Genomic DNA, 13,168 nt, shown 5'->3' on the forward strand with positions numbered 1-13,168 from the left:
TACTTTCAGGGGCTCCCTTGGAAGGAGCTCCAGGGTCCTTCCTGGCATCTGACACCCCTTCCCTCGCCTCTGTCAGGGGGGTTGTGTGCCCCGCAACCAATCACTTCGAGCCCTGGAGAGGCTGGTTCCACCCAGAGCCCCTGTTGGGTATCTGCTGCTCCCCATCAGGCTGAGCTTTGGACCACAACTGTCTCTGGCGAAGGGTCACTCCCCTGGGTTATAGGAGAGCGGTTTTCTCCCCATTCAATCAGCTCCCTTTGGACCAGCCACCACTCCCTTAACGCTGCCTTTCAGAAGGGTCACACCGGACCTAGCAGGGGCTCTGAGGGGCCCTGGTGGGGACTTCTGAGGAATTAGCTTGAAAAGGGATCTACTGAGAATGATATGCAACCTCGAGCAAGTCCCTGTCCCCTCTCTGGGCCTCAGCTTCCCATCTGGGGCGACCTGGCTCCCTGCCACCTGCCCACTGTTGAACGTCCGTGTTCCTCTCCTGCATCTGAGCAGCGTCTCTCAGGTGGGGCTGCAAGAAATGCCCACCTCACCTGCTGGCCATGGGTAGAGGGGTGGGGAGGGGGGCGGAGGGGTTCAGATGAAAGAAAGGAGGAACAGGCACTTGAAGTGAAGGTTCGAAGTAGGCATCAAGCCGGCGTCCTGCTTCCCAGAACCACCTCTTCTCTCCTGCTGGAACCCGGAGCTGCTGAAGACAGCCAAGGGTCATCAGGCACCATCCAGACCCGGGTGTTCAAGGCCCTCTCACCCTCACAGTCTTTCTCCAAGGGAAACCTCACACCAGCCAAGCCCAGACTATCAAACAGATGGGGGCAGGGAGGTGGCATGGTCAGAGGTGAAAAGGAGCATTTATGATAAAGGCAGCTTAATGGAGCATTTATGATAAAGTCAACTCCGGAGTCCTGGCTCTGAGAAGCAACTGGAGGGGCGGGAGAGAGGTTTCCTGCCAGTGGGGGAAGCTAGAGAGGAGAGCGCGGTTATGTTAGACTGAACTCGCCTTCCCAAAATCAACTCCCACACTGCCCCTCAAAGGGAGTTTTTATTTATTTATTTTAAACTAAAGCTTCACCAACAGCCAGAAGTCACCCCACCGCTCCCCACCAACACAGGCAATGTCTCTTACAAGTGGCACTGCTTTATCTGCCATATTAAACCAAGGCAATCTCTGGCCCCATCTGGTCCAGGCCTGCCCTACGAAAGAAAACACATTAGCTTTAACTATCTGATGCACACAACTCAGATAAGAGAGGAAGGGGAAGAGCAGGCGGCAGGGAAGGAAGTGAGCAGAGGGGAGAGCCAGGGAGAAGAGAAACTCCGAAGGGGAAAGAAAGGTGAGAGCTGGTTCCTGCATCTGACCTGGCAGATCTGAGGACTCAAGCCTGGGATTTCCCAGGACCCTCAGACAGGGAAGGGGCAGGAACCTGCTGGGGAGATGGAGGACACTGGTGCCCCATTTGGGTAAAAATGGGGAAGGACTCCCGGGCAATCAGAGGGGCGTGAACAAAGGCCCAGGTCCAGGGTGAGCCCAGCGTCCTGCCTGGAGGAGGTGGGCAGCAGCGCTGGCCGCTGAAGCAGCCTGTGCCTTGCGGTGCAAGGGCCGCACCTACCCGGAGTGAGCGCATCACTGACGTCAGGCGCCGCGGGCCGGCGGCCAGCACTAACGAGGTGCAGATGCACAGGGAGGCGGGTGGGAAGGGGGTGCGAGGGTGGGAAGTGCAGCCGCCGCCAGGAGCTGCTCCCGCAGGCCCAGGCCTCCCAGCCGGAGCTGCCCCCGCCGCCGGCAGGGAGGAGCCCGGGTCTGCCTGGCCCAGGCCTCCCAGGCGGCGCCACAGCGCGACCTAGTGGTCATGGCCGGGACAGCGTCCAGGAGCCCCACCGGCCTAGGTGTGGGGTTTGACATCCTGAACACAATCTAAGGCGCTTGTTAGCCTCGCCTGGCAATCACAGGGGGAGCTTTTAAAATGTCCCAGTGCCCGAAGGCTCCCGGTGCCAATTAAATTAGAACCTCGGGGAGCGGGCACAGGAGCCAGATTTTTTATTTTTATTTATTTTTTAAAAATATATATTTTATTGATTTTTTACAGAGCAGAAGAAAGAGGGATAGAGAGTTAGAAACATCAATGAGAGAGAATCATCGATCAGCTGCCTCTTGCACACCCCATACTGGTAATGTGTCCGCAACCAAGGTACATGCCCTTGATCAGAACCAAAACTGGGACCTTTCAGTCCGCAGGCCAACGCTCTATTCATTGAGTCAAACCGGTTTCGGCATACCCATTTTTTTTTTTTTTTATCATGATTATTCTCCTGACTTCTCAGGGAAAGAGGACAGGTCAGAGGCCTGTCTTACAGGCACCTGTCCTGTAGGCAAACCTGTACACACAGAGCATCCTGTCCTCCACGTGTGCTCACGGGCCAGCTTCGACCACAGCGTATGGCGGATGTCCATCCTTTTTAGTCATTCGGCCAGCAGTCTGAGGGGTCCACGGAGTCCAGATGGGGAGACTAAACACACACAAATGAATGAAAAGGAAGGAAAAGCCACAGGACTGTGGAGGTTTTACTGCCCATGGGGGTGGGGAAAGGGATGCAGGCATATGCTGGGGGGATGCTCAGCTGTGTGTCAGGAAAATCAAAGCAGCTGCCTGGAATCTGCCTCAGCCGGGGCACGATGGAGCCTAGACACAGACCCTGCCTGCCCAAACGGTGACCTCCTAGCCACTCCTCCACTCTATTTTCAAGACATACAGAGGCAAGACCCAACGTGTGGCCGTCTGGGACCTGTAAATAGAATGTCTGGCTAGAACACAGGCCATGGAAGGGGGCGGGGCTTGAGTTTCAAGCTGGTGGGTTTGGCTTTATCCGGGATCCCGTGGGAATCCACGGGAGGCCAGAGCTGATAAGGACTCCGCCCAGGCTGCTGCAGGACGGTGACACAGACAGAAGACTCAGGAAGACTGTCTTTCTGGAGTCCAGCGTGTTGTTGGTGGACGAAGCTCTAGCTCCAGGGCCTGGGATGGAGACTGGCCTTTATAGGGTTACATCATTTCGGAGGGCTACCTTTTAGCAGTCTGCATTCATGCCCACTCACTCCCCAGAAGCTCAGGGAAAGGAACCAGTTGGTAATTGTTAAGTAAAAATGGGTGGGTATTTGTTTTCCTCCCGTGGTCTTTCACATTCCCAGCTCTACCACCCTGTTATCAGCTTTACAGAAAACAAAGGAACTGAAGTTAAACATTAACCTGGGCCATTGAGAAGGTCCCCGAAATGAACAGCCCTGGTGTTAGGGAGGAGAGGCCCCTGATTCTCGGGTGGATTATTCAAACAGGAATGGGAAGTGGGGCCAGGCACCATCACCTAGGGACTAGGAGGCCAGCTGATTCCAATTAGCACTTTCCAGCCCAGCCAGCCAACATCGTGAAATCCCCGTGACAGGCTAGCCCCGGTGCCAGGTACCTGAGGACACAGAGGGCTGGGACAGGGCCCCAGCCCCCACACTCACATCACGTGAGAGCAGTCTCTTTAGGAGGCAGGTACCAGGGACCCTGGGAGGCAGAAGGTGCTACGTGCTTCCTCCTAGAAGAGGTGGCATCTGCCTTGTGTCTTAAAGGACCAGGAGCCGTGGGTCAGACTGTTGGACCTCAGATGGAGGGTGGGGATAAAAGGGAGAGATCAACCAAAGGACTTGTGTGCATACACATGAGCCTAACCAGTGGTCAAGGACAATAGGGGGAGATTGGAATGGGGGGGTTGAGGAAAAATATGTGATACCTTAATCAATAAAGAAATTAATAATTGCCGAAACCGGTTTGGCTCAGTGGCTAGAGCTTCGGTTTGGGGACTGAAAGGTCCCAGGTTCGATTCCTGTCAAGGGCATGTACATTGGTTGCAGGCACATCCCCAGCAGGGGGTGTGCAGGAGGCAGCTGGTCGATGTTTCTCTCTCATCGACGTTTCTAGCTCTCTATCCCTCTTCCTTCCTCTCTATGGAAAAATCAATAAAATATATTTTTTGGGGGAAAAAAAGAAATTAATAATTTAAAAAAAAAGAATCAGTGGGCGTTCACTAGTAAAAAGAAAGGGCAGCAGTCCAGGCGGAAGGGGCAGGTGGAGAAGAGGGTGGACGATGGTGCGTGTTGCATTCGGAAAGGATCTGAGCGGGTGTGGGGTGCAGGGTGGGAGGGAGAATGTGGAGGGGGCTGGTGGTGGAAGGCAGCTCCGGGTCAGATTGGAAAGGCCGGCTTTGAAGTGCAGGCGGCAGTTCTGGGGCCTCCTGCCACAGTGGGGGGGTGGGCTGGCACGGGGTCCTGGTGGGAGGTCAGCCAGGCCAGAGCTGATAAGGACTCAGGCCCAGGCTGCTGCAGTGGGGAGGGGGCGGCTCCAGGCCTCAGAGACTAACCCGGTGGGGGAGGGGGGGTCAGTGACTGAGGGCTGAGGTGGTGCCATCCTCTGTGAAAGGAATGCTCTTAGCCACGAGACCAGCGGGGCAGGACAAAGCACATTAGTGTTTCACACGAAGGGAATTTAGTACAGGGCATGGCCTGCATAGTAAGAGCTGAGACGCTGACCAGGATATTTAGGCAGTGCCAGGTCAGCCATGGGAAGAAGCCACTGGCTCCATCAAGAGCAGAAGGGATGGAAGAGGGAGTGCAACTAGAGCCGGAAGCCTGGAGCCCCAAGGCAGAGCAGGAGCCAGAGGGGCCCGTGCAGTGGGAGCTGGCGACCAGCAGAGACCCTGCCCTGCGGGGGATGCTTCCCGGAGCAGAGGAGTAAAACGCGTCCCCAGCTGCCGTCTGCCCTCCTCTCACCTTCCACCTGCCATGCGGGCCAAGCCCACGGGAAAGCCCAGAGACCGAGGCACCAGGAGAGGTGTCCCTGAGACAGAGTGCAGGCCGGGAGGGATGGGGACTCCACGGGGGAACAGCAGGGCGGTGCCTCCCTGGGAAGGCAGAGGGGGCGGCCGAGGTGAGTGGGACTCTGAGTGCAGATTGGGACATGGGAGCGCAAGGTGCCTCACCGGGAGGACATGGAGCTTAAGGACGTGGAGTTGGAAGGCCGGAGGGGCCGGTGTGAACGGATCCACGAGGGGCCGGTGTGAACGGATCCACGAGGCTCTCCGAGGTGTTCCCAGTGGAGACCGGATACTGGCGCCGGCCTGAGCAGCACTGTCCTGGGGTGGAGCCTCGTGGTGGGGCCGGGCGGGGGCAGGGCAGGGGAGGCGGGGCGGGTGGCTCAGTGATGCGCCAGGTCCCACGTGCAGGAGAGTGGGTGGTCCTGTGCCACAGGGTCACCCCGTTTGTCAGCAGCGAGCTGTGTGACTTTGGGCAAATGAATGATGCTCTCGGGGCCTCAGGATCCCACCTGTAAGGGCGAGAGCACGTCTCCCCGTTGGGAAAATCGAAACCACGGGGAGCCCTTTGTGAACAGTGAAGCTCCATCTCTGCCGGGAAGACCAGGGTGCCACTCAGAGGCCAGGCCCAGCTCAGCGACGCCCCCGGCTGGGGGAGGGGGTTGAGAGGCACACGTTCCTGGGGCCCCCAGGATGTCACACCCTTCCAGAGAAGCGGGTGGCATCGCCCTGCGGCTGACTGCGGCACTGGAAGGCTAATTGATGGAGGTTTTAACTCTCAGCCACATCACTGGCCATTCCCCTTATGACCTGGCTCTCGTTTTCTAAGTGACCGAGAAGGCAGAGCCAGAGGGGAGACCCCCAAGTAGGACTAGACTCTCGTCCCTGGGGGCTGGGTGGGGCTGCCCTGGGCATGGAGCACGGTGGGCGTGAGGCTTTGAGCCGTCAGAGGCTTGGTCAGAAGAAAGACATGGCTTCCGCCTGGTCCTCATTCATAGTCTCTCTTGCTCTTTGGCTTTCTGCCTCTCCATGCCTGCGCTGGGGGAGGAGGCACAGCCACAGGGAGAGCCGTGGGCCCTGCAGCCAGCATCCACGGGAGTGCGCGCACGTGGGGTCGTTCTGGGGGAAGCCACGCAGAATGGCACGGAGGCAAACTGCTCCTGTGCCCGTCTGCGTGCTGACTCACAGAAAGCCTGCGGAACCATAAACAGGTATGGTGGTTTAAGCCATTGCATTTCCCGGTAGCCGAGTAGGCAGCTATTGGCAAAGATGCTTCTCTCTGTCAGGGCGTTTTCTCCCAGAGGCGGATCCGCCTCTCCTCCGGACTGGGAGGCTCAGCAGCGGGGACCATCTTGCCACATTCCCCAGGCCACCCGGCACACTACTGGCACTCAAGGGGCATTCGGCAGTGCTTGCCCACTGGACCCCAGGAAATGTGAGCGCGATAAAAGGCGGATGGAAAATGAACTCCTGCCCAGCCAGCGAGGCTCCGTGGCTGAGCGGGGACCTATGAACCAGGAAGTCACGGTTTGATTCCCGGCCAAGGCACATGCCCGGGTTGTGGGCTCCATCCCCAGGGTGGGGTGTGTATGAGGCAGCCGATCAATGATTCTCTCTCATTATTGATGTTTCTATCTCTCCCTCTCCTTCAACCCTTCCTCTCTGAAATCAGTAAAATTATATATTTTTTTAAAAAAGAAAAGAAAATGGGCCTCTATGCAATAGAAATATTTGAGCTGCAGCTCTGAATATGTTAGATGTATTTGGTGAATGGATGAAGGGTTGGTAAGAATGCCTTCACTTAAAGCTTCCTGGTTTCCTGAGTTGGTGTCTTGTGGGGACATGCAGAGTGCCACCTGGGGAGTAAACAGATGTGAGGATGAAGAGGGCGGATGCAGTGGTCCCCCTTCAGCCTTCAGCTCAGCTGCCTGTAAAACCACCGTTAGGCTTATTTTTATTTCTCGGACTAAGACCCAGAGGCCCCATATACCGGGCAGCTTTCTTCCCGGGAGCATCGCCTCTCCCTCCACTTCCCTCCCAGACTGCCCCCCACAGCCCGCCCTCTCCCTGCGGCTACACCCACAGGGAACTGCCCTCTCAGGGGCCGCAGTCACTGCCTGCTGCTCCCTGTTCCGACCGGACTCTGGCCTCCGCCCCTGGGCCTGCACCTGCTTCCCCGAAAGCCCTCCAGGCAGAGAAGTCCACACTGCCGCAGCTCCCACCGGGGGCGGGTCTCAGCAGGTGAGGAGGGTCTCAGCAGGTGAGGAGGGTCTCAGCAGGTGAGGAGGGTCTCAGCAGGTGAGGAGGGTCTCAGCGGGTGAGGAGGGTCTCAGCGGGTGCGGGTCTCAGCGGGTGCGGGTCTCAGCGGGCGAGGGTCTCACCAGGAGCTTTAGGGCTCCCAGAGTAGCTGCTCCTACGTAATTTCACTGGCTCCCTGTGGTCACGGAGGCAGACCTGGCCGGGATGGAAAGACCACAGGAGAGTGGTCGCACACCACTTTTGCCTACACACCCGTCCCCTGCCCCACTCTGGCCACTGCTACTGTTCACAGTGGTGAGTCCTGCTGTGTGCAACTGGGGTGACTGAATCACCCACAGACAGTCAGCCTTCTCCGCTTAGCCCTTAGCATCCGGGACATTCCTGGGCCTCCTGGACCCGCGGTGTCAGTCAGCAGGGAAAACAAAAATTCAGATAAATGAAATAGGATTACACTGGTACTGCTATTGCTAAAAGAAACACACACACACACACACACACACACATACACACCAAAAAACAAGCAAACAAAACCTTTGCTGTACCTTTCCCCAGCCAATAACCAAGACCCGTTTGGGGATTACTACTTACGTTTGGGATTATTTGTGGACCGTTCCCCTGCACCAAATGTAAGAATCACATTGACCGTGCTAGGTCTATTTCACAAATGTCCGCTTATGTAAACATTAGGGCGTCCGAGCATGTGTCCCGCACACGCATGCCTCTCGGATAACGAGGTCCCCGGGCTGGGATGCGCTCTGGAAACCTTCCTTTCACACCTACTGCATCTGGTCCCTGTCTCTGAGGCTGACATTCCTCAAGCTGAGGGATGGGCCGGCAGAAGGCTGCAGGCGGGTGCCAGCCGGGTCAGCTTACAGGAGCTGTCAGCCTGGTTTCTGACGGCCCCGGCGCGGCCATAAATAACCACCGCGAAACTGCAGCAGCAGGCCCGGGCCTGCCCCGCACGCCACGCCCCCTCCATCCATCTCCCCTAATGACGGCTTGGCATTCAGGCTTCCGCCGCGACCTGACCCCGGCCCGGGGCATTCTTTGGGGCGCAGCGTCCCTTCCCAGGCAGAACGGGTCAGCTGGGAGCACACTGCCTGCAGAGGTTCCCATGTCCTGCCAGGATTCTTTTATGGAGCCGGAGACAGGCACGAAAACTCTCATCACTCACAACGCTGAGGCTGCCAAGAGGGGCTGGGGGAGCAGAGCCGCAGCCTCCGTCCACGTGGTCCGTCAGGCCCAGGTGGCTCCCAGACCACAGAGGCTCCACACGGCGCCCCTTCCCTCCGCCTGGAACCCCGCTCCCTCCATGGGAAACGCTGGCCAGCGTGTGCTCTGCCACGTGGGTGGGCAAAAGCCAAATGACACCACCGCTCCCCCTCCCCTGTTTACACCTCTGTTGCCCTGTTCTTGAGTGACAAGTACCTTGTATTCACACCTTTTGTTCTTAAGCCTGATTCCCGCACCACCCTGACACCACCACCCGAAGTCACAGACCCACCCACATGGTCTCGTTCTGCCTCTCAGTCTTCCTCCTGAGCTGAATTCACATAAGCAGAAGGTTCAAGATTCCACCCTACCACCGGGTAAGACAGTTTGGCTGTCTATTATAACAGCCTTATAATAGAATTTTAATCATGTCGGTCTAGATTCAAAAAACAAGACATGGCAAAGTGACTGCTTCAAAGTCTATTTGTTGTCGGTGTTAAGGTTCAGTGACCCCATGCTGTGAGGGTAGAGGGGGGAGGGGCATCTTACAGAGTGGAATCCCCTCATTTACATATGGGAAACAGAGGCCCTTAAAGTCCCAGGGCCAGATGGGGGACCCGGTCTCTTGGGGGAGAGTGCCTTTGGGGGCAGGGGTTACCAAGTGGGCAGAGAGTAAATACGGTCAAGTGTGAGCGTCCAATATAACTTTCCTCCCACCTCCTAACTTCTTCTAGGGGGACTAGTCATCAAATTAACGTGGACAGGTTAGCAGGCGAAAATGAGCAGAGTTTATGACAGATGGGCATATGGGAGTGCCTTAGCAGCATGAGGCCCAGCATGGGCAATTGTGGTTGGCACGCCATTCCATGCCATGCCAGAGGAGAAGGGAGGCAGCAATCCGGCATTCAAAGGGAGAGCAGGTAACTGACAGGTGGAGGAGGAGGAGGAGCGAACAAGCCTTAAACAAATTCTTGCTGGGCCACCCAGAGACCAAGGACCAGAGGGAAGTTCACCAGCAGCAGAGACTGCCGGCCCCCTCCCGTCTGCCATTGAGTTTAGGCCAGTGGTCGGCAAACTCAATGGTCAGCAGAGCCAAATAGCAACAGGATAATGACAGAAATTTCTTTAGAGAGCCAAATTTTTAAAACTTAAACTTCTTCTTCTAATGCCACTTCTTCAAAATAGACTCTCCCAGGCCGTGGTATTCTGTGGAAGAGCCACACTCAGGGGGCCAAAGAGCCGCATGTGGCTCGAGAGCAGCAGTTTGCCGACCACGGGTTTAGGCTATGATGCGGAGGTGAGGTTCCCTTCTCTTCGAGCAGGTTTTCTATCTGAATCCCTTCAGGCAGATAAAGGGGTGGGGGTGGGGGGGTCCCCAACGTTTCTTTCTGAGTCTTTCGATTCTTTTCTTTTTTAATATATTTTATTGATTTTTTACAGAGAGGAAGAGAGAGGGATAGAGAGTTAGAAACATCGATGAGAGAGAATCATCCATCAGCTGCCCTTTGCACACCCCCTACTGAGGATGTGCCTGCAACCAAGGTACATGCCCTTGACCGGAATCGAACCCGGGACCTTTCAATCCGCAGGCCAACGCTCTATCCACTGAGCCAAACCGGTTTCGGCAGATCTCAGAGGATTTTAAAACTAAATGTCCTAATTATCATAAATTAGAAATAAAAGAGAGGATATATATATATATATATATATATATATATATATTTTTTTTTTTTTTTTTTTTTCTCTAATGTTTCTAGGTGTAAATGCTTGGTTAAGATCTCACCAGAGACTTGGTGAAGTAGTTAGATAGAGGCTCTCATCCATTTACACTGAGTAAAGGATGAATTTAAGAGTAAAGGAGAATTAGCCGGACTGGTTTGGCTCAGTGGATAGAGCGTCGGCCTGCGGACTGAAAGGTCCCGAGTTCGATTCCGGTCAAGGGCATGTACCTTGGTTGCGGGCACATCCCCAGAGGGGGGTGTGCAAGAGGCAGCTGGTCGGTGTTTCTCTCTCATCGACGTTTCTAACTCTCTGTCCCTCTCAATTCCTCTCTGTGTAAAATCAATAAAATATATATTAAAAAAAAAAAGAGTAAAGAAGAATTAAAGTTGCTTTTTCTTTGTACTTGGCTTTTTAAAATAAGGATTACCTATTCCCAAAAAGGAAAGGATTTTCTAAAACGCTGAACAACTCTTAATAAAATCCCAGAGAAAACAAAGCACAACCTTCCAAAAAATGCATTTGCTATGGCATGGCTCTGGGAACTAAGACCCGAGACCACTTCTGTGTGTACCCGGGGTTGCTGCGAGGCGGAGAGCATGCCCGCAGTCTGACCGCGGGCTCTGCAGGTTGTCCCGCCAGGCAGGGCTTGCAGCGTCTCTAGGGCAAACTAGACCGCCCACGCGTGTCCACAGCCGGTGATGAGGACCTCTGCCTCCGCTCCGGCCGCTCCTCCTCCGCGGGCACCCAGCGGACAGAGCACGTTTCCAGGATTGCAGGGGACAGAGCCTGGGCAGCTCCGCCCGCCTGTGGGAAAGTGTTTATGATGTGCTGGGTTGTCCCGCACTGTGACTTCTTGGTAGTAAATCCTCCTTAAGGATTATCACTCCTAGTGAGGAGAGCCGTTCTTCCAGGAAGCCACAAGGGGGCGCCTGAGACCCGGAATCGGAACATTCACAGGTTGTGAGAGGTTAAAATGAAATGTCTGCAGCTGCAAGCTAAAAAGGATGGGGGGGCGGGGGGGGGGGGGGGAATCATCATTGGGTTGTGCCCTGGCCCGCGGGCCACATGCGGCCCGCAGAGGAGTCTGATCCGGCCCGCCAGGTTTTTTGGGCAGTGAGCGCAGCCGAGGTGTTACAGTAGGAATTAGTAGTTCATATAGTCCGGCCCTCCAGCTCTCTGAGGGACCGTGATCTGGCCCCCACTTTAAAAAGTTTGAGGACCCCTGTGCTAAACGGTCTAATCTTTGGCAGCGCCATTCGGCTTTCCATTATCCACTGTTAGCACTGACAATTTTTGTAAATGGCATTTTCAGTCCTCCCAAATAACATGATTTTGATATCATACCAACAACTTTAACATTCTCCCAGAAACACCAATGGAAACAGGCTAAATAAATAAATAAATAAATGCGATGGCCAAGGAATTGGCCAGTTTTTGCTGCCCTCAACTTCTACCACAGTTCTTTAGAAATAATAATAACAGCAATAGTTCTTCTTGAGAACAGACTTATGTGATGTCTTGCTGTTTTGGATTCTTTACAAGTACACACATGTTTTCTCTTCCATCAGTCACACTGCGAGGTGGAATCTTGCTACTTCATTTCCTCAAACCTGCTCCTGCCTTTGTGTAAATGGCCTCGCTGTCCGCCCTGCCACCCAGGCGAGAAACTTGGGGCTCACTTCTGGCTTCTCTTGGTCCCCCATCATCCAACCACCCCTGTGACCCCTGACCCCACTCAACAAACCCTTCCTTTGACTCACCTGACTGTGCCACCAGCAGTTCCTGGAGGGCCCTATGCCCACATCCTGGCCCACACTGGACCTGACCCAGCTTTATAATTTTTGAAGGATTAAAGTGATGCCTGCATAGTTGGAGTTCACATCTCAGTGATTCACATTTAGGTCTTTTAAGCCATCTGCATATGCACTGCTCAGATGCTGAAACCTCTCATTCTAGTTCCTTAGCATCCCTGGCCCTCCTGCTCTGATCTCAAGTCAGGGAAAGTCCGCACTGTTTTCCCTGCCTCCTGCTCTCCTCACACTGCACTCAGCCAGCCTCGAAAGCACAGGCAGGAGCATGGACCTCCTCTGCAGAGTCCTTCAGTAACTTCCAAGTATCTGTCTATATAAAAGCCTAATATGCAAAGTGTCGCCTCAGGAGTTTGACCCACCCAGAGTTCAATCACTCGCTATGACATGTGCTGACCACCAGTGGGCAGCAAAGAATGAAGGGAGGCCCTAGCCTGCAGCTGGGGAAGGGAGGCCTTGGCTGGCAGCCAGCGGCTGCTAGGGACCCTATCCGTGCATGAATTTCGTGCACTGGGCCTCTAGTCCTTAATAAATACACGAACTTCTCACTCGGACCTTGGAGGTCTTGCAGAACCTGGCTCCAGCTGGCTTTCCAGATGTATCTCCTCCTTTCCTCTCCCACCAGAAGCCGCTCCAGACACTACGATCCTGACCTCACCGCTGGCCTGTCTCCATTCCCCGGCTCACACTCCTCTTGCACACATCTTTAGTGCCCTCCTTGCACTGCTTGTTGCCCCTCAAAGCCTGGGATCAAAGGCAGCCTTCCCTGAGGTATGGGCTAGCCCAGGCCTCCACCTCCCTGAACGCCCAGGGCTTGCCAACCACTGAACCCTTTATGCTTGTGTTTCTGTCCCATGTGCCCTTGTCCAGTATCTCCTACTGGAACCGGGGCTCCTGGAGGGCCGGCTATACATCATTTCTTCCCTCCCACCCCTGACCCCAGCATTCACCCAAGCCAGTCCGCACTGCAGGCAGGGAAACCAGGTAGCAGGCTGCACGATGTCTCAGTGCGGGGAGACAGCGCCTCCCCAGGCTGGGAGTTGGAAAGGAGAAAGGGAGAGGGGATCCTCGGAAGCACTCTCTGATTAGTTGGTCTTGAGGGTTCATAGGAGGAGAAGTTGGAGAACACTCCCCGCTCCCAGGCTTGGCGATTCGCTGGTGGGCATCAGGAGGAAAAGGGGCAGAGTTTGCCTTAGCTGTGCTTGTGACTGTGATGGCAGGACACAGGGATGCTGAGCAGGCAGGTAGCTCAGCAGGGAGCCAGAGACCCGAGCCTGCGGTGGAGATTGGGGTCACCCGTGTGGAGGTCG

At 55.2% G+C, this 13,168-nt stretch overlaps 1 long non-coding RNA gene across 1 annotated transcript in view; it reads right to left on the minus strand.

Moving 5' to 3' along the window:
* The window catches only part of LOC311616422, a 299,958-nt gene that overhangs the window by 260,683 nt on the left and 26,107 nt on the right, over positions 1-13,168 (minus strand). The window lies entirely within an intron of this gene.

Source organism: Pipistrellus hanaki (assembly GCF_964339955.1).
Source record: "Pipistrellus hanaki genome assembly, chromosome: 2".
Lineage (NCBI taxonomy): Eukaryota > Metazoa > Chordata > Mammalia > Chiroptera > Vespertilionidae > Pipistrellus > Pipistrellus hanaki.